This window comes from Mirounga angustirostris, unplaced genomic scaffold (genome assembly GCF_029215605.1).
Source record: "Mirounga angustirostris isolate CCGP_5_RB_7025 unplaced genomic scaffold, mMirAng1.0.hap1 SCAF_5, whole genome shotgun sequence".
Lineage (NCBI taxonomy): Eukaryota > Metazoa > Chordata > Mammalia > Carnivora > Phocidae > Mirounga > Mirounga angustirostris.
In genome coordinates, this window is record NW_026991713.1 from 14753994 (window position 1) to 14773345 (window position 19352).

At 48.0% G+C, this 19352-nt stretch overlaps 1 long non-coding RNA gene across 1 annotated transcript; it reads left to right on the top strand.

The window, feature by feature from the left end:
* The first annotated feature begins 12046 nt into the window (after positions 1–12046).
* LOC135364317 (uncharacterized) lies at positions 12047–14004 on the top strand. The gene is made up of 3 exons (XR_010411196.1): positions 12047–12426; positions 13637–13722; positions 13871–14004. It is a non-coding gene; the product is annotated as an uncharacterized LOC135364317 (long non-coding RNA).
* The last annotated feature ends 5348 nt before the right edge of the window (positions 14005–19352 follow it).

Sequence of the window (19352 nt, forward strand, 5' to 3'; positions counted from 1 at the left end):
GGAGTCCACGTGGGGTGGGCCGCGCCGAGTGCGGTCACGTGAATGGGCTTTTCAAGACTGTCCCCTCTGTGACAGTCTCTGCAGACTTCACGGAGGCGATAAATAAAACTGGAACTGTAGGGGTCAGAGACCTTTATTTTGCCTGCAGTTCCATAGACTTTTCGCTGACAAATGGTAGAGATTTGTGGTTTTCTTCTTTTTAAAGCTTTCTCCAAAATAGACTTGTCATTTCAAGGAGCTACTTCCGCCGTTACATTTCACTACATTCTTGGGTGTTACTTCCTCACCTTAAAACATTTAGGACTTACATATTTAAGTACACAGTGGTTGTAGCAGAAGCAAACACAAAGTGCTTGTTATGTGCCCGGCACATTTTAAATGGCTGATGTTAACTTGGTTCCTTCGTAACCCTGTGTGGGAAGTCTTCCCATTTTACACATGGGGGAGAATTAATGATCTTTCCTAAGGTCACCCAGCTGCGAAGTGGTGTAGCTAGGATATGAACCCAGCAGTGTGACCCTAGAAACTGGCTGTAATCTGTGCCATGCCTCTCAGCTAAGGTCAGAGTCACCTGTTAGAGAAAATGTCAGTGGCTGGGGGGACTGTAGAATGGCAAGTCTTAACATCCCCGAAGAATCTGGGTTTTGACTTCTTTCTTAGCTGTGTGACTCCATCTAGGTCATTTGCCCTGAGCTTCCATCTGTCTCTTCTACCTCAGACAGGCAAGCAAAACCAGGAGGGCGGCTGCAATGGGAAAGAGTAGTGGCAAAGACAAATGGGAAATACATGGTCTTCCCCTGTTGCATTGCCAGACGGGGCTGTCCACCTGTGGGGTCAATTTGTGGGCATTTTTGCAACATACTTGTCTTCACATAAGATATTTTGCGTGGTTCTCAAAACAACACTGATGAAACATGATCAAGAATTACCTCCATTTTCAAGATGAGGAAGTTAGAGTTCCCAGTGGTGAAAAGCCTTACTACTCTGAGATCACACACAGTCGGGAACTGATAGAATGCCAACCAGACACCACCATCTCGATCTATTCAGCCTCATGCCCTTGGCACTCTACCAGCCTGAGGAAGGATCCTCTCAGGAGTGAATTTCTCATTCTGAGGGTAGGCGGATTATGTGTTCATTAAGGCCTCTTCCAGTGCTATTTCTGTGGTTTCTTTGCTTTTGGCCCATTTCGAAAGGTGGTATGGCAGAGTATATTTTTCCAGAAATGGATGCAACAAGATCTCCCTTCACACAGGTTTTTCTACAACGTAATTTAAATACTCCCCCATTAAAACATGAAGTTTAATTCTACCCACCCCCTAACCTTGAATCTGGGTAGATTTATGACTACTCTGGTTATGACAGAAGTTACACTTCCAAGGTTAGGCCATAAATGGGATACAGGTTTTGTCTTTTTTCCCCCTTTTTTACTGAAACACTCATGTGAGGTGCTCTGAGCTAACATATAAAGAGTTTGAGGGGCGCCTGGGTGGCTCAGTTGGTTAAACATCTGATTCTTGATCTCAGTTCAGGTGTTGATCTCAAGGTTGTGAGTTTAAGCCCTGTGTTGGGCTCTGCACTTGGTGTGGAGCCTACTTGAAAAAAATAAAAATAAAAAGTTTGACTACCCTGAGGCCACAATGTTGTGAGAAAGGCACACACGGAGAGGCCACATTTGGGTGCTCCAGTGGGCAGTCCTAGTTTTTGAGTCAGCCCAGGCATGTAAATGTAAGGGCCTTTAGATGATGCCAGGACCCAGACACTGATTCACCTCCCACCTTCGAGTCTCCCTAGCTGAGGCCCAGCCACCATGGAGCGGGAATGAACTGTTCCCACTGTGCCCTGCCCCAAATTCTCACCCCCAGAATCTGTGAGCTTCATTAAATGGTTGTTTCAAACCATTAAAGTTTTTTTTTATTCTCCCATAATATTTTTATTATGGCAAAATACATATAAAATTTACCATTTTAACCATTTTTATTAGTTTTTTTAAAATGTCACTTATTTGAGAGAGAGAGAGAGCATGAACAGAGCGGGGAGTGGAGGGGCAGAGGCAGATGGAGAAGCAGGCTCCCCAGTGAGCAGGGAGCCCAATGTGGGGCTCGATCCCAGGACCCTGAGATCATGACCGGAGCCAAAGGTAGACGTTTAACCGACTGGGCCACCCAGGTGCCCCTAAACCATTTTTAAATGTACAATTCAGTGGCATTAAGTACCAAACCACTAAGTTTTGAGGTCATTTTTAAAATGCAGCAATAATAACTGGAACAGGCAAGAAGCTGTGCTATATTTAGAATAGAGCACGTGAAATGATTTATTGGTAGAGGCTGACTTATTAACGCTTGGCTGGGCTCAGTCAGGTGTGCACGCAGGAATACAAGGAACGGGCTTGTGTTTGAATATTTGCCTCTGGATCTGTCCCCTCCGTGGGCTGCCCTCTTAGGAGACAGCTGCTCTTCCATGATGGTGCCTGGTGCAGAGTAGGCACTTGAGAACTGTTGTTTTTAAAGATTTTATTTATTTATTTGACACAGAGAGAGAGAGGGAGAGAGAGCACAAGCAGGGGGAGGGGCAGAGGGAGAGGGAGATGCAGACTCCCCACTGAGCAGGGAGCCCGATGCGGGGCTCGATCCCAGGACCCTGGGATCACGACCTAAGCTGAAGGCTAAGATGCGTAACTGACTGAGCCACCCAGGCGCCCAATAACTATTTATTAAATGAATGAGCAAATGAAATCCTAGAAGGTGGGATAGAACTCTGGTTATTTGGGGCCTGCTAAGCTTCCACTTGGATACTGGGCTTATTTATGTCACACATTTTGCCATTTCAACCCAAGTTGTGAATTCCCTTTAAAAATAAAAATCCAACTTCAGTTGGCATTATTAATTCTTTATAACAAGATTGAAAGCGATCGAGCTTAAGTAGCTCCATTTCTAAGCCTGATTCTTGGGAACATTGATGAGCATATTTGACTCAGAAAAGTCTCCTTGCCAGAGGCCAGAAAAAAGGTACTTGTTTGCACGTTGGCTATTCTTAGAGCTAAAGGTCCCAAAGGATAGGACCCAGGCCCAAGCCAGGCTCTCATTACACCCTCTAGCTCAGTGCTGTGTATAATTAGGCTCATAAACATTAGTTCTGATTGGCCATGAGCTTCAGGAAGGAAGTGAAGTCTGGGTACCCTCCTCTCTGATCATATGAGGCTTGGTTTCCCACCCCTCCTCCATCTAACCCCAAAAGTCACTGATGAGGAGTGGAAGGAATAACAAGATCATTACCAGTTACCAAGTGCTAGAGACTTGTACCACAAACACATTTCCCGGTGACAAAATCAGGTTTGCAGAAATGTCACTTTGTTTTTCTAAGAGTGAACTTCATTTCCATTTTCATGAGAACAGGAACCATGAGGGTTTTGTTACCATGGAAGAGCCAACACTTAGCATGATGTCTGGCATGATTAATGCCAATAAATGTTGAATAAATGAATGATATCAGAGTTCTAAACTGAAGTCCAGAGACATCAGGCAACTTGCCCAGTGTCACATAGTAAATGGCAAGACACTGTCTTGGCTCCTAGCACAGAAATCCTTTCCTCTATGCTGGTGTTTTCTGGTTCATTCATTCATTCATTCATCTGTCAAGACTCTTTTGGATGCAAGTGACAGGTACTCTAATTGCCTTAGACAAGAAATGGAAATTATCTGCTCAGATGATTCAAGAATCCAGTGACACGAATGGCTTCTGACTCAGCTGGATTCAGGGGCTTAAAGCATGTCACCGGGATCTGACCTCTCCCAACCTGTCTCCGGCTTCGACTGTGTTGGCTAATTCTGGGCCTTCAGCAGCTTCAAGCCTGCAGCATCCTTGCTTCTTGCAGCCTTAGCAGAAGAGCACTTGCCTTTATCCCCTCTTCAGTCTCCTTTGTCTCCCCAGTCCTGGAATGGTCACTTGCCCATTCCTGATCCAGAAGTGTGGTCGGGAGAAAGGGATGTTTTGCTTGGTTGGGCCTGAGCCATGTGTCCAGTTCTGGAGCCAGGGACGGAGTGAGCCCTTACGTGGAGCACATGGGTGAGAGCAGGGAAGGGAGCGTGCCCTAGAAGAAAATTGGGGTGCTGCTACCAGGCGTGACTGGCGAGAAAGGACTGTTGCTCACAACACTCAGCAAACGTTCTCCCTGCCACCTTTGTGCAGAGTTCCGCTGGGGAGACAGGGAGCTACGGAGGTGAATATGTCCCAGGAGCTTCTACTCTAATGGAGGGTCAGAGCCGTAAGTCAAGGGAAAACCAATAAGATTAATCAAATGCGGTTGTAGCCACCTGACTGGGGACTCACTCACCTGCTCACCGTCTAGCTGCGGGACAACAGCTGAGGTTTCTGACCCCTTAGCTTCCACCAGAAACCGCGTTTCTGCAAGCCCACCCTCCTTCATGCCACCACCATCTCCTCCTCTTAGAAAAACTTTCCCCCCAGGTTCAAGGAGTGGTTTTCTGGTCTCCCCTAGCTTCTGGGTAGGGGAATGTTTATCTTAAAGTGAAATTTCAATCCCATACATTTTCCAGCTCAAGTTCTGCCTTGCTTTTCAGCTCCAGGCTCTCTCTAGATGGCCAGCTGTGTGGCCCTGGGGTCACAGTCCTAGACATGAGGCTGGCACACTGTGAACAAGGGGGAGACAGGCAGAGAGGTGGGCAGGGAGCCAGATGGTGCCCAGTCTTGAAGTTCGGAAGGGATGCTGGCTGTGGTTAGAGGGTGTGCGGCAGACGAATGATGTGATCTAACTTGTTTCATGTCATTCGATCTTCTGTGTGAAATGCATGTCGGGGCAGAGTGACGGCTGGAGAACCACTGGCAGGATCCTTATGGCTAATCTAGGGGAGATGATGTGATGTGGATTGGAGGGTGGCTGGCTCTGGGATCCAGGAAAGTGGGGGAAAGTCACCATCTCCTGCTGGGAAGGTCTGTAAAGAATTTGTGGCCATATGTAGTCTACCACAGATGAGAAGACTGAGGCCAGAAAGAGAATGCGACTGATCCACGACCACACATCATGTTAGGCTCAGAGCCTGGGCCTCCTGACATCAGTTCATGAGGTTCCAACACCCACAGAGCCTCTCTTGGAAGGGGAGGCAGAAATATGTGCCCAGGGAAGAGTGAACACTTTCACCTAATCCACCTGTAATGAAATCAATCTTAGGGCACCTGGGTGGCTCAGTCGGTTGAACATTTGACTCTTGGTTTCGGCTGAGGTCATGATCTCAGGGTTGTGGGATCGAGCCCTACGTTGGGCTCCTCGCTCAGTGCGGAGTCTGCTTGAGATTCTCTCTCCCCCTCTTCCTCTGCCCCTCCCCTGGCTCTCTCTCTTCCTTTCTCTCTCAAATAAATAAATAAGTCTTAAAAATAATCAACCTCATTCTTGCCATTTCAAGCCCCCCTCAGTGGCACCAATGGAGATTTCTGGGGGGACAGCAAGTTGGAGCCAATCGTTAACAAGAAGCAGAGAAAGTATGGGTGGGGGCGAAGGTTTTGAGCTACCCTTTCAGGACGCCAAAGGACAAAAGACTTGGCTTTATTTTAAAGGATCCTGAAGAGGAGCTCTGGGCTCCTCCAGACAGTAGCACGTAGCAGTCACTGCCCAGGGCAGGCTGGCTGCGCGGGTCACGGGTTTGTCTCCTCCACTAGGCTGTGTCTGATCCCTCTCTGTGTTCTCTGAGCTTCCTGGGAAATACATGCCAAATACATATTTTGGGAAGAAATCTGGCCCCACGCTGAGGATGGAGTGAGTGGAAGGATAAAGTTCTTGCCTGGCTGTGAGGTTCATTACGGAAGCAGAGAAGTTGTCAGATTCTAATTACAGTGTTCATAACTACAGTGTTCTCCTGAAACCAATCCTACAGTGTATGTTAACGAACTTGAATTTAAATTAAAAAAAAATAACCACAGTGTTTACTGTTGTACCATCATGCCGTGCACAGAGTAGGGGTTTAGTAAATATTTATCGGATTAATGAGTGAGTGAATGAATGAGTGAATTTTCTCAGTCTCTCACGAGCCAAATTCACGCTCTAATCCAGAAAAACTTTGGGACTCCGGGAATGCAGAAGTGTGGCTCCACCTAGTGGACACTCCGGGATTATGCTTGGAATTTAAACCTTTTCCCCCACTTTTTTTTTGAACTGTGGAGCTTCTGTGATTGCTTATTTCCACTTCACCCAGTTTGGCACAGCCCCCCAAGTATGGCAGCATAGCCCTGCAGGTGAGAAAGCCTATCTGGAGCTCTGAAATGGGCAATTTGAGAAAGACACTGTTAGGGGATGGAGGGGGCCGGATAGGTGAAATGGCTTAGAGCAGCAGATGTGTAAGGAACACTGGACCAGGTATTCAGAGACTTGTCGGTGCTTTGCTCTGTGGCCTTGGGCAACACACTTACTCTCTCTGAGCTTCAGTTTTATCATCACAATGCTGTGTGCCCTTCATGTTCCTGGGCCAATGCTCGGACCCTAATACAGCCTCATTGGACGTGTGGGGCCACCAGGCCCAATTACAGCTGAGGAAAGTGGCTTTAGATTAAGGAAGGAGCCCAAGACCTCACAGCAAAGGGTCCGAACCAGGATTTGAATTCAGATCCATGTGACTCCAACTCCTGTCCGGTTGACATTGCACTGTACCTCCTCTCGATGCTTTCTAAAGCCCTTTTATGGTGCTACACATCTTCTTAAACCTGCACCTCTCCCTTTGAGAGTTGCAGATGTGGTTTCTGGAGTCAAACTCCCTTGGTTTTACTTACATACCTGATTCTATTCACAGACCTACTGATAAGGAATGTGACCTTGGTCATCACTTCATTTCTCTCTACTTTGGTTTTCCTGTCAGATGGGATTAACGACAACAAAGTGTTGAGATTGTGTGTGTGTGTATGTATGTACATAAATACGTACACACACACCCTCAGATTACTATCTGGGACCTCCAATAAGTATTTGTATGTTTTAACTACTATTTTTTGCCTTTGGACCTTTGCCACTCCTTATGACATAGCCTCAAATAGCTGTACATTTAGATCTTTACTATTTTTCCAAGTAAGGCCTATTCATGGTCACAGAGAGACATTGGCAGGACTCAAGAAAGGACAACTTTCACTGTGGACTCTCAGGGTTAGACCCCATTACAGGACGACCCTGCCTGTAGACACTATGAATGAATATATGGAATGTATAGATATTGCAATTATATTGTGACCGGTCTGGGTATATTGATTCCATTCTTTGTGGGTAGAAGTATTAATTTCTTATTTGCAAATCTTTAAAATGAATTGAAATTTTTATCATCTTATTTTTGCCTTTCTTCATTTTTTTTTTATACCTGGAGCTTCCAAAACAGATGTGACCTGGGTTTCTCTTGGCCTCCCAGAGGCCCCGATCTATGCCAAAGTAGCAGGACTGCGAAACATTAACCCCCAGAGATGCCCTGGAAGATGAAATATAAATGAGCGTGCTCTGCTGTCTGAGGAAGCCCGTGATCACCCGGCTGAATGTGGTTGACCATGGCTCTGGGGGAGGCAGTGGAGAATCTGAGCTCATCGCTAGAGACTGTTCCCGTTGATTTTCCTGTGATTCAGGAACCTATGGGGAAGAAATTCCTTCCATACCATCATGCTGCGCAGTGAGTGGAGACCCAAACCCATCTCCCTGGAACAGAGCTTCTCCACTCTGGCATTACTGGCATTGGGGGCTGGATAATTCTGCGTTGGAACGTGTCCTGTGCCTTGTGAAATGGTTAGCAGCCTCCTGGCCTCTGCCCACTAGATGCCAGGAGCATCTCTCTCCCTCAGTTGGGACAACGACAAACGCCTCCAGACATTGCCAAATGCTCCCGGGGGGCAAAATCTTCCCCCCCGCCCCGCAACCATGCCATAGTGTCACAAGGCAGGTGGTTTGCTAAACCAAGTCCCAATCATGGGGTTAGTGTCCCTGGCCAGAGATTTTTGGTGAAGGACATGACGATGGTTTGTGCACAGAGGTGGCTGAAGTGGGAGGTTGTCCTTGAATTATCTAGATAATTGATCCATTCTCCTCTATGCTGCATTGGAGGCAAAGCCTTGGTCTCCCGGGGATGAAAAAGTCATGTTTCGGGGTGCCTGGGTGGCTCAGTTGGTTAAGCGACTGCCTTTGGCTCAGGTCATGATCCTGGAGTCCCTGGATCGAGTCCCGCATCGGGCTCCCTGCTCGGCAGGGAGCCTGCTTCTCCCTCTGACCCTCCTCCCTCTCATGTGCTCTGTCTCATTCTCTCTCTCTCAAATAAATAAATAAAATCTTAAAAAAAAAAAGTCATGTTTCATCAATAGGGATATAGAGACAGAACCGAAGGGCTGGAATCCTAGGAGTTTGGGGCACTCTGAAAAAAATCACAGTTTCTTGTTATAAGGTTCATGCTCTCATGAGCATTTCTAAGGAAGCTGATTCAGACTGCCACAGGGTCCCCGAGCTCACACATCCTCTTTCAAGCCTTCACAATTCTTTCCTTCAGTCCTCTTCTCCGTTCCTGCCCATAGTGGCCTGTCTGCCCTACTTGCGACACAAGCTGTTTTTGGCAAACCTCATGCATGTGTATGCAGTTTTATAAACAGCCCTTAATTTTCTGTGTCATTTTTCCTCAGAGTGGGATGATTTTTATCTAATGCTTGTTAAAGAAGCTAATTCCTAAAGTTGTCAGCAGAAACAGGTGGCTGGAAAGGGGGATTGCCCTGGTGAGAGACATCAGGAAAGAAGCAGGTAAGGTAATTTACTAGACATTGACAGCAGGCTGGAAAAGCATCTCCCACCTCCAGTCAGGGGAGAAACCATTGGCAAGAGAAGGATGCACAGTTGACTCTCTGAGACTCTCAGAGAGCGTGGCGGTCTTAAAAATGACTCATTATAGCACAATGAATCAAACACCCTAAGGATCTTCTCCCGCACCGCACCCCGGTCTGCTCCCCAAGTCCTTGCCATCTATAGATCACCTTTTCAGGCACATCTGCAGTGTCCTTAGAGAGACAGAAGGGCCTGATGCAGTCACAGCAGCCTGCCCTTCTCAGACTCCAGGTGCTCGGGGGAAAATGCAGATTCCAGGGCATTAGGTCAGGGGTAAGGGGTCAGATTCAGCATTTCCAACAAACTCCCCATGAGCTCGATGCGACTGTCTGTGGGCCCCACTCCGAGAAGCAAGGGAATGGAGCACTTCTTTTAGGAAACGCTACCAACCCCAAGCAGTGGAGAAACAATGGGGGAGCCGAGGAAGCATCGGACTTGCCCCGAGGTGCCAACAACAACAGCGGGGGCGAAGGAGGTATGCGGCTGGTGCGCTGGTCCTGGGGCCGGGGTCCTACTCTCTGCTGTGCTCTCTTTCTCCTGTGAAATGGAAGAGGCCCCAGAAGGAGAAGCATCTGACCTGTAACCTCCTCGGAGGACAATTAAAGGACTTTACCCAACCAGAAAACTCCTCGGTTCCGGCCCATCCTACCTACTCTCTGCCACTCTGCTTTAACACAAGCCCGGGATGATGGACACCACAGACCCAAAATGAGGCCCTTCCTTGAGGCTGGTGTTCCTGAAAGCCCCTCGGACGACCCTCCTCCCAGCTCAGCCTGCGCCCACGGCCACACCATCTGTTGTTCCATGTCCTGACTTCCCGCTGCCTTGACAAGCGCAGAACTAGAAGTCACCTGTCTCCTGGTTTTACCAACGCAAAGCGAGACAACAAAACCCATGCGTGTCCTGGGCTTTCTCAGTCTGCCCCTGGGCTCTGCTCCCTGGAGTACAGAGGTTTTGAAGGTGAAGATGCTGTGTGTACTGTCTGAATGGGAGCAGACAGAACTGGGTTGCAGGTCAAACTGGCCCATTAAAACAAACAAACAAACAAAAAAACAACCTTGGGGAGCCTGAGTGGTGTGGTTGGTTAAGTGTCTGATTCTTGGTTTTGGCTCAGGTTGTGATCTCGGGGTGGTAAGATCGAGCCCTGCATTGGGCTCTGTGCTCAGAAGGGAGTCTGCTTGAGATTCTCCCTCTCCCTCTACCCCCCACTCCCTACACGCTCTCTCTCTAAAATCAGTCCATCAATCAATCAATCTTAAAACACAAAACAAAACCCAACAACCATGAATAAACTAGAATGCCCAGGTAAGCTTGAGGAGTTTCTGGTGGCTTATATTTTGGTGCTTCTGAGAGGTTGCAGCTAAAAGCAAAATTTGTTTTTCTAGTTCCCATGGCAGCAGAGAGCAAGGGAACCGCTCGTCCTCTGCATGGAGGCCAAAAGGAGCGGCTGGGTCAATGTGGAGCAGGCACGAGGCCTGGGGTTCACCGTCTTCCCCCTCGGAAGGGAATGAAGGAGGCCTTACTTCACACGCTCTGGGGGCCTTTCCTCTTTTACGAAGCTCTGTGAAGCAGTTGAGTCTTTGAAGTCTTTCTCGGCTCTAACAAGGGACTAAGACCCAAACCTCCCAAATTCAGATTGTTCCCTGGGCCCAGAAAGAGAAATAAACCACACCCGGCTCCCTGCATCCCCCGAGTGACAGAGCGCAAGTCTTAGAGGCCAGGAGGAGCCTCTTAGGTATGCGCCCCTGGGTCAGCGATGCCCATCACCAAGTCGCTGTTCGGGGGTGAAATTAGCCATTAGGGAACTTCTCCCGGGGGCTTTCTCTACTTATCAGCACGGCTGAGGACCCAGGTGGGTGGGACTTCGGCCCAATAAGAGCCAAAAATCTGAGATGGGAAAGGTGTGGGCTCAGAGGCATAATGGGCCAACCATGTCTCCTGTATGACCCATGGCCTTGCTGAGCGTGACCTTGACTATCAGTGTGACTTTGGGCCCATCTGCCCAAGAGGTGTGTGTGTGGGGGGTTCCCTTCACGCCAAGAGTTGGCTTGGCAGCAACTCTGTCCCCAGACTGTGTCTGTGTCAGGAAGCACCTTGAGGGACCCCAGCTTCCTTGCCTCTCTCCCCAGTGGTGGTCAATACCCATTGAGTACTGGTCCATCTGATCTGAACCTTTACACCACTCAACATTCCTGTCTCACCCAAATAAAACTCACACACAAAAAACTGCATCTGGAAGAAGCTGACTTTGGCATAACAGTTCACCACAGATACACATGATTAACCTTCGCCTGACCCCAGAAGGCTTTTTCTTCCTCTTCTGAATAGCTATCTGAATGGTCATTTTTTTTTAAAGCAGCAGAGAGGAGAGAAGGATCTCATTTTCCCACCTCCCTTGAAAGGAGACATTTTCTTTTATTTTTTTAATTTTTAAATTCTTTTTATTTTTTAAGATTTTATTTTTAGGGGCACCTGGGTGGCTCAGTCATTAAGCATCTGCCTTCGGCTCAGGTCATGATCCCAGGATCCTGGGATAGAGCCCTGCATCAGGCTCCCTGCTCGGCCAGGAGCCTGCTTCTCCCTCACCCTCTGCCCTTCCCCCTCCTTATGCGTGCGCGCTCTCTCTCTCTGTCAAATAAATAAATAATCTTAAAAAAAAAAGATTTTATTTTTAAGTAATCTCTACACCCAACATGGGGCTCGAGCCCACAACCCTGAAATCAAGAGCTGCATGCTCCCCCAACTGAGCCAGCCAGGGGCCCTGAAAGGAGGCATTTTAAACAAAGAGCATGGCGAAGACTTAGAGCTTGCTTAGAAGTCAGACCCACACAGTCTGCACCAACATTCTGGCGCCGCACGCACTTTTAGCCTTGCTGTCTGCACCTCAGTTTCCCTATCTGTAAAATGGGAATACAAATCCCCATCCCGTAGGAGCCTTTTTTTTTTTTTTTAAGATTTATTTGAGACAGAGAGAATGAGAGAGAGAGAGAGCACAGGAGAGGGGGGAGGGTCAGAGGCAGAAGCAGGCTCCCTGCCGAGCAGGGAGCCCGATGTGGGACTCGATGCGGGACTCGATGCGGGACTCGATCCAGGGACTCCAGGATCATGACCTGAGCCGAAGGCAGTCGCTTAACCAACTGAGCCACCCAGGCGCCCCATCCCGTAGGAGTCTTCGTGAGGATGGAGATAATGCACATAAAGCACTCGGGACAGTGTCTGCCGCATGATAAAAGCTCAATAAACATTAGATCTCACTGTGATGAGTCACAGCCATGTCGGATTTTACTTATTTTCATATTTCTATACATTGCAGGTGTCTCTTGCACAGGATTGAGCTGTGGCAGCCCTTCATCTGTCAGGAGAGCATTCTCTAAAACCGACCCTGTCCTTCCAGGCCAATTTCTGCACTCAAAGGTGTAAAAGAGGGACATGCGATATAGAGGGATGAGAAACGCACCACCCTCCTGTGCACTGGAAATGACATTTCAGCCACATGGAAGCATCTTCAAAGCGGCACACAGAGGCATGATACTTGAGCATTGTTTCCATCACCTCTGGGACGAAATGTGACAACCGGCTGACAGGTACCTAGTAAGATTCCGTACCTGAGAGCTCAGAGCAGGAGAGGAACACAAGGCTGGGGTCCCCCCCGGGGGCTCCAGGGAGTGAGGCTGTCAAGGGAGTGTCATGAATTAAAGTGGACCCTGGTGGGTGACTCCTGGAAGCCAACAGTGTGGTAGGAGGGGAGCTGGTAGGCGGCCCTGGGCAGGATGCCGACAGAGCCACTGCGGGCCTGGGGGGACCGAGGTGGAGTGAGCCCATCAGCCAGCTTCCCTCTTGCGTCCCCCCTGCTTGGGGGGCAAGGAGTGCTGCGTTGTGACTGAGCCTTACCTCCTGCCATCACTTCAGTCGGGCCTCTCCCTCACCTGCTGTGTCAATGCAGCGACATCCCCATTACGTAGAGGGAAGACTGAGGCTGGCAGGCACCCGTGGCCAAACTGACGCACGACTCCTGGTTTTTCTCTGTTGAATCTGGTTTTAAAAATGCGCAACTGATGCAGTGTTGACACGTGCAATTTCCCAGACCTGGATTTCATTCTACTCTCAGAAATGGCCCTTCCCTAACTCGATTGCTTTACTGAAATCCATTTTTCCCCCTTTATAAAAAGAAGTCCCATTTTTCAGTAACTGAATTGCTGCTAGCTGCTTTTTCTCTTCCCAGCTGGTGAGGTTTTGTAGACCATTTCTCTTCCTTCTGTATTAGATAAGTAGGAGTAATGAATTGATCTGCTGCCTCACTAACATGATGAGGATAAATGGGGTGGCAGGCTTTAATAAAATCCGGCACTGACAAAAAATGAAGGCAGGGAGGTCATTACAAATTCTATAAAAGATATATCAAGATGGATCGGTTTTCTGAGGCCAGATAGATGATTAATATCAGAAGGAGAGAACTGATAATGACAATATCTCTGAGTCGTAAGGGACCTTTAAATTCTACCCCCCATTTATTGCTTGAATCTCTATCAAGTGGTTGACTAGCATTTTCTTGAATGCTTCCTGTGATGGGAAACTCACTGCCCCTGTGTCAGCTCATTCCATCTTTGGAATGCTTTGCTCTGACTTTTAAAAGTTCTTATTCATACCCAAGTCTTCCTTTCTACGGGCCAAACATCCCAGTTCTTTCAGCCGCTCTTTCACTGTCGGGTTACTTTCTTCTGATAAGTCTGTGACCTTCATTAAGTACAGGGGACATCTGTCATGTTCATGGTCGCCCATCATCTTTCTCCACAGAGATCCCCTGGGATCCGTCCTGTCCCCTGAAGGCAGCAGAGAGAACTGAAACTCCCGGCCCCTCCCCCCCCCCTCCCCCGCCCCAGGTAAGCATAGTCATGTGACCGAGGTTCTGCCAGTCGGCTGTGCTGGAATGAAAGTCTAACTCTGAAGGGGACACCACCAGGGAATGGGAGCTTCCGTTTTGTGGTTCAAGTGGAGGCAGAGGTGCTGAACTTTTTGCTGGGTTTGCAGGTTAAGTCCTGAGGTTGGAGTGGTACTCGTGCTTGTGGCCGAAGTCGTCCTAGAAATCAAGTTCTCCGTCACCATGGAGCTGCCATTACTGACTTCGGCCTTCATAGTATTTGGTGGCAGAAGTGGCAGCAAGGACTTCATCAGGCCTTTCCTGGGTCATGGTTGGTAAGTGATCCCTAGAAGCTCTGCCTTTCAAATAGTTTCTCTAGCCCATCAAGTGTCTGAATTGTCTAATATCTTTGAATAAATCCCCTTTCTTTTTTTTTTAAAGATTTTATTTATTTATTTGAGACAGAGAGAATGAGAGAGAGAGAGCACATGAGAGAGGGGAGGGTCAGAGGGAGAAGCAGACCCCCCACTGAGCAGGGAGCCCGATGTGGGACTCGATCCTGGGACTTCAGGATCATGACCTGAGCCGAAGGCAGTCGCTTAACCGACTGAGCCACCCAGGCGCCCCAAATCCCCTTTCTTCTTAAATTTGCCAGAGTTGCTTGTTCTAGGAACCCTGACTCATGCAGACCCTGAACCGAATGCACAACTCCAGGAGGGATCTCCTCAGTGCAGAGAGGAGCATCATCACCTCCTCATTCTAGTGATTATGCTTCTATTAACGTAGCCTACAGCTAAATGAGCTCTTCTAAGCAACTATATCATATTGCTGATTTTCATTAAACTCACTGGCCAGCTGAAACTCTCACATAGCAGGGGTAGAGATTCATTCCCTGGTCTAAAGAACTTCTAGAAAAAAAAGACTTTGTACTTTCTTATTACTGGTTCAACAGAAAACAATCTCTGAGCGCCCCCCACAACCACAATATTTAATATATGAGAGTGATTCCTTTGAAGTGCTGAAAATTCAGTCATTCGCTTGACAAGGAAAGAAAGTAGAGAGTAACTATGGATAAAACCTGCCATTCTTTCCTCTTCCCACCCACTCATTCCCCACAGCAACTGGCTGACAAGTCTCAAGCTTACCCAGCAGCCATTTTGAACCAGATGCTTCCCTCATCCTCCTCCACTATCCAAGTAATTTTAGCAAAGATGGGAGGGACAGCTGTCTTTGATTGTTCCCTTCTTGGTCCTCCTTGGTGTCCTTGCCACTCTCAGGAGGGCTCTGTGAGCCCAGAAAGAAGTCTCATGAAAGTCTTACAATAAACAAGAGTTTTCTTCTTTCCTCCTCCACCAATACTGAAGGAAAACGGAAAACCAAAGTGAGAAAGGATGGATGTTCTGTGCCACAACAGAGAAGCAGGTCCCACATGCGTGCTAGGCCATCAGTAAACACCCAGCGCATAAATACATTTGATTTGGACTAAAAGCAGACCAGGAAAAGTGAAGGTAGAATGGGGTTGTGGGTGAATAATTCCTTGGGCTCAATTTAGACTCTTTGAACCCTCCACCTAGGAAAATGTAATTTCAAATGAGTTCCCCAGATGTATGGCTAAAATGTCTTCATAGTCTGGGACAGAAGGAAAGGCTCATAATAACCCACAAGGTTGAGATTCCAGAGAGGCGGGTGACAGGACAGAAGCCAAGGGTTAGTCTGGCAGCAGAAAGGGTTGGAGATGAATCTCTGACCTCCATACTTGACACTTCTGCTATTCAAGCGATGCCTCCCCGATTGGCAGCATGAGCATCACCTAGAGGCTTATTGGAAATGCTGAATCTCAAGCCTGACCCAGCCCTACTTAATCAGAACCTGCATTTCAACCAGATCCCCAGTGATGTGCACGTAGAGTGAGCCTGAGAAGCGCTTCCCTACCCCACCAGTGAGATGTATGGAGAAGTCCGTCAATGGTAGAAGCTGAAGGACCATTTAAGCCATGTGAAAGCAGTGGTCTCCTATGATCCATGACCAACACCCAAGTGTTGGACTAACGTCACAAAACAGTCTCCCCTCGATGCTGCAGGATGAGAAAGTCATGTCCGGCTCTCAAGACACATCACTGTTTTCTGGGAGCTACAAGCAGAGAACTAGCCGTCAGAGCCAAGCTGTCTTACTGCCATACTTCCTGACGCACGCCTGCATTTGGTTAAAAGGACATGGGACATGGTGGGGGGGGATACTACTCAGCAATAAAAAGGAACAGACTCTTGATACCTGCAACATCCTTGGATGGATCTCAAGGGCATTGTGCAGAGTGAAGCAAGCCACTTACTGAACAGTTCTATTTATAGAACATTCTCCAAATGACAAACCTGTAGAGGTAAAACACAGTTCTGTGGCTGCCAGGGCTGGGATTGTATGAGAGGAGGAAGGGCGTGGGAGTGACTAGGAAGGGGGGGCACAGGGACACCTTTGTGGTGCAGAGCAGTGATTGGGGTGGTGGTAAAATGGATCTATACTCGTGACAAAATGGCATTGAATTAGACACATGCAGTGTGCCGATGTCAATTTCCTGGTTTCGATATCGTACTAGAGACAGTTAAAATGCCTCCATTGGGGGGAAGTGGGTGAAGGGTACAAGGACCTCTCTGTACTATCTTCACAACTTCCTGTGAATCTGTAATTATTTAAAAACGAAAAGCGAAATGAACAAAACAAAAAGGAGATGGTGGTCACGAAGGCTATGATTTGATGAGATGCATCCTCATCGTAAAACATCCACGGAGCCTTGTTGTAAGGCTTTTACTTGATTTCTTGCCTCTTTTACCAAAGACATCATTGTACACTGAGGTTCCTTTACCTAAGTCCTTCTGGATGCAATCCAGAATGTTCTATCCCACTAAATGGTGTTACCGCAAGGTTCTAATACATGAGTGTAGCAAGAGGAGTGTGACATGTTCAGTCTAGGCGCACAGAACATCAGCTCAGAAAGGCTTTCATTTAGAGTAGGTCCAGAATGGAGAAGGGGCCCAGCCAAAGTCACCAAGTAGTCGATGGCAGCAACGGGACTGGAGGCGGGATCTGGTGCCCAGCCCGGAGCCCAGAGCCCCTCCATTCCACCCACCTGCCAACTCTCCTGGCAGCTCTTCATCCCAGAGTTTTGAGGTGGCATTAAAATTCAGAACTCATCCGAGGTTAACTCTGAAAGCAACATCCAAAGAACGCATCAATGCCAACAGGGCATCTCTTTTAATTGCCTATTCACGCAGATAGATTGTCTTTTCATGTTCGGAGCTAAACTTGGAGGCATGTCCTTTCATAGGGCACTCATTACCCCACTGCCTCATCAGTAATGGGAACTAATGTGCAACGTGATTGCTGAGTACGAGTTCTATTTTCTCCTACCAAGCAGGAAGTTTAAAATCTGCTGGGTTATTTTTAAAGAGTGTGAAAAAATAGGCATCCTACCAGCTTCCCGGTGGTCCTGTCCAAGACACATGCTGTTTTACCCAAGGCACGGGCCAGGTTGGGAGGGACACAGGTGATGTGAAGTTTCACCAGGAGGATTTCTCAGTGGAGGGGTGGGGCATGAGGGTCCACATACTCAAGTGGCAGGAAAGGACGAGGGCTAGCTGCCACTTTGTTGAGGACAGTGATCCTGGCATTTTCTGGAGTTGACAATTGGTGTTTTTTTCCCCTGGGGATTTGTGACTACCTGTCTCCTCTTCAGCCATGGTCCCCAACCCTGGACTGAGAGTCGAACCAGTGGGTCTGTCCCTGCTCGGTCATTTGCGGGGCGTTGGACTCACGTCAAATGGGTCACAAATGTGAGTCTCACATTCCCGAGTAGATGAGGAGTTAGGGAGAGCGAATCCCTGCAACTCTAATATTTAGCAAATATAGTAATAGCGTGAAAGCATTTTTAGTACTTATATTTAGTATTTATATGAAATATTTACAGTACTTATATGAAGGAAAATCTAGTTGAACTTGGCTTCCATTGACTTAAACATTTCTTGATCACTAACTTTGTGTGAGGTACCATGCTAGGAACTAGGATTGCAATAGAGCTGTTTTTGGAGAAGTTCTCCACATTCCCTGGAACAAGTAGCACAACCCTAGAGATCACAAACCACCCTGGGAATGGCTGCGGTAGAAAGTTCTAGAAATGAAGGACAGCTGATGGGCACTGAGGAGGGCACCTGAGGTAATGAGCACTCAGTCTTATATGCAACTGATGAATCCCTAAATTCTATCTCTGAAAGTAATAATACACTATGTGCTAACTAAATTGAATTTAAATAACAATAGTTTAAAAAAAGGAATGAAGGGCAGAATTGTTAACCCTCCCTTCCTTGTGTGATTCATCAGGTTCTCCTTCCCTCTGCTTGGGTCTTACAAGTCTGGAAGTGCCTTTCTCTGTTACTGTGTAGGGCCTGTACAAAATATTTTGCTTAATCTTCTCAACGATGCTATTAACTAGTTATATTTACACCAATTTTTCAGAAGAGATAAACGAAACCTGGACTTTGTGAGTGACTTGTCCAGTGTCTCAGGGCTAGCCAGGGACTGTACTGGCTTGGACACGTGAACGTTTCCAGACCAGCTTGCAGCCCGAAGCTTGGCAATGGCTGTGCATCTCCCTGACGTTAACCCTCAAGCCAAGAAGCCCAGGAAACCGTCTTGCAGTGTGTCTGGTCGGGCCAGTCGGAAAGGGATCTAGAGTGGTGTGATATGGATCTGCGCCCATTCGTCTGTGACTCAAGCTAGCGACTGCCAAGCGGGGGGCAGAGGGAGTGAGCGCGGAATTTGAAGACGACAGGGAACCCAGGACTAGGGAAATAAAAGATTTTCTCCAACGGCTGTGTGGGATCCTTACCCTTTATCCACCCTGCCTGAACACGGCGCAGTAATAGACGAGGTGGGATGAAACAAGGCCCAGCTGGACTAACACTTTTGGCCTGGGGCTTCACAGGGAAAAACAACGCAAGCCACAGAACCGGAATCACAGGACTAAACAATCTGAGGAGCGGAGAAAATCTTAGAAGCCCTTCCATCCAACCGGACCCTGAGGGGTGACTACACTGTCTTCTAGCTTCTGCCTCCCGTGATGGGAGCTCACACCTTGATCCCCATTTTGGGTGGGCTTCTCCTTCTTTTGGGAAGCATGGATGACATTTAAATACAGTATATACAAGACCAACCACACATGGGCATTTGGGGGGCCGCAGAAGCCAAGTTGGGGCCTTTGTGTTTAATCAGGTGGCTGCATGCACACCCTCCTTCCAGTTCCTCCTAGCCGTGGAAGGGGTGGAGGGTGCTTTGTGGCGGGCAGGTGGGCTCAGCCTTCTCCCCTCAAGCTGTTAAGGGCCTCATATGCTACGGGCTTCACTAAGGACTGAATGACAAAGGACTGAATGACAAAGCCTCCCGTCAGAGAAGTAAAAGGCAAATGCAGTACCATATACTTGATCTTTGCAAAAGGAATAAATCAAATGGCGTACTCACCCGAGGCCACACAGAGGGTGATGCAGGGCCAAAAATAAATCGACCTTCTGTTCTCCAGGCCTGACTCAGAGTTCTGGCCCCCGGCCCTCGGCCCTCGGCTACTTCTTAAAGAAACAGAGCTTGCCTGCTAAGCAGGGCCCAGGGGCT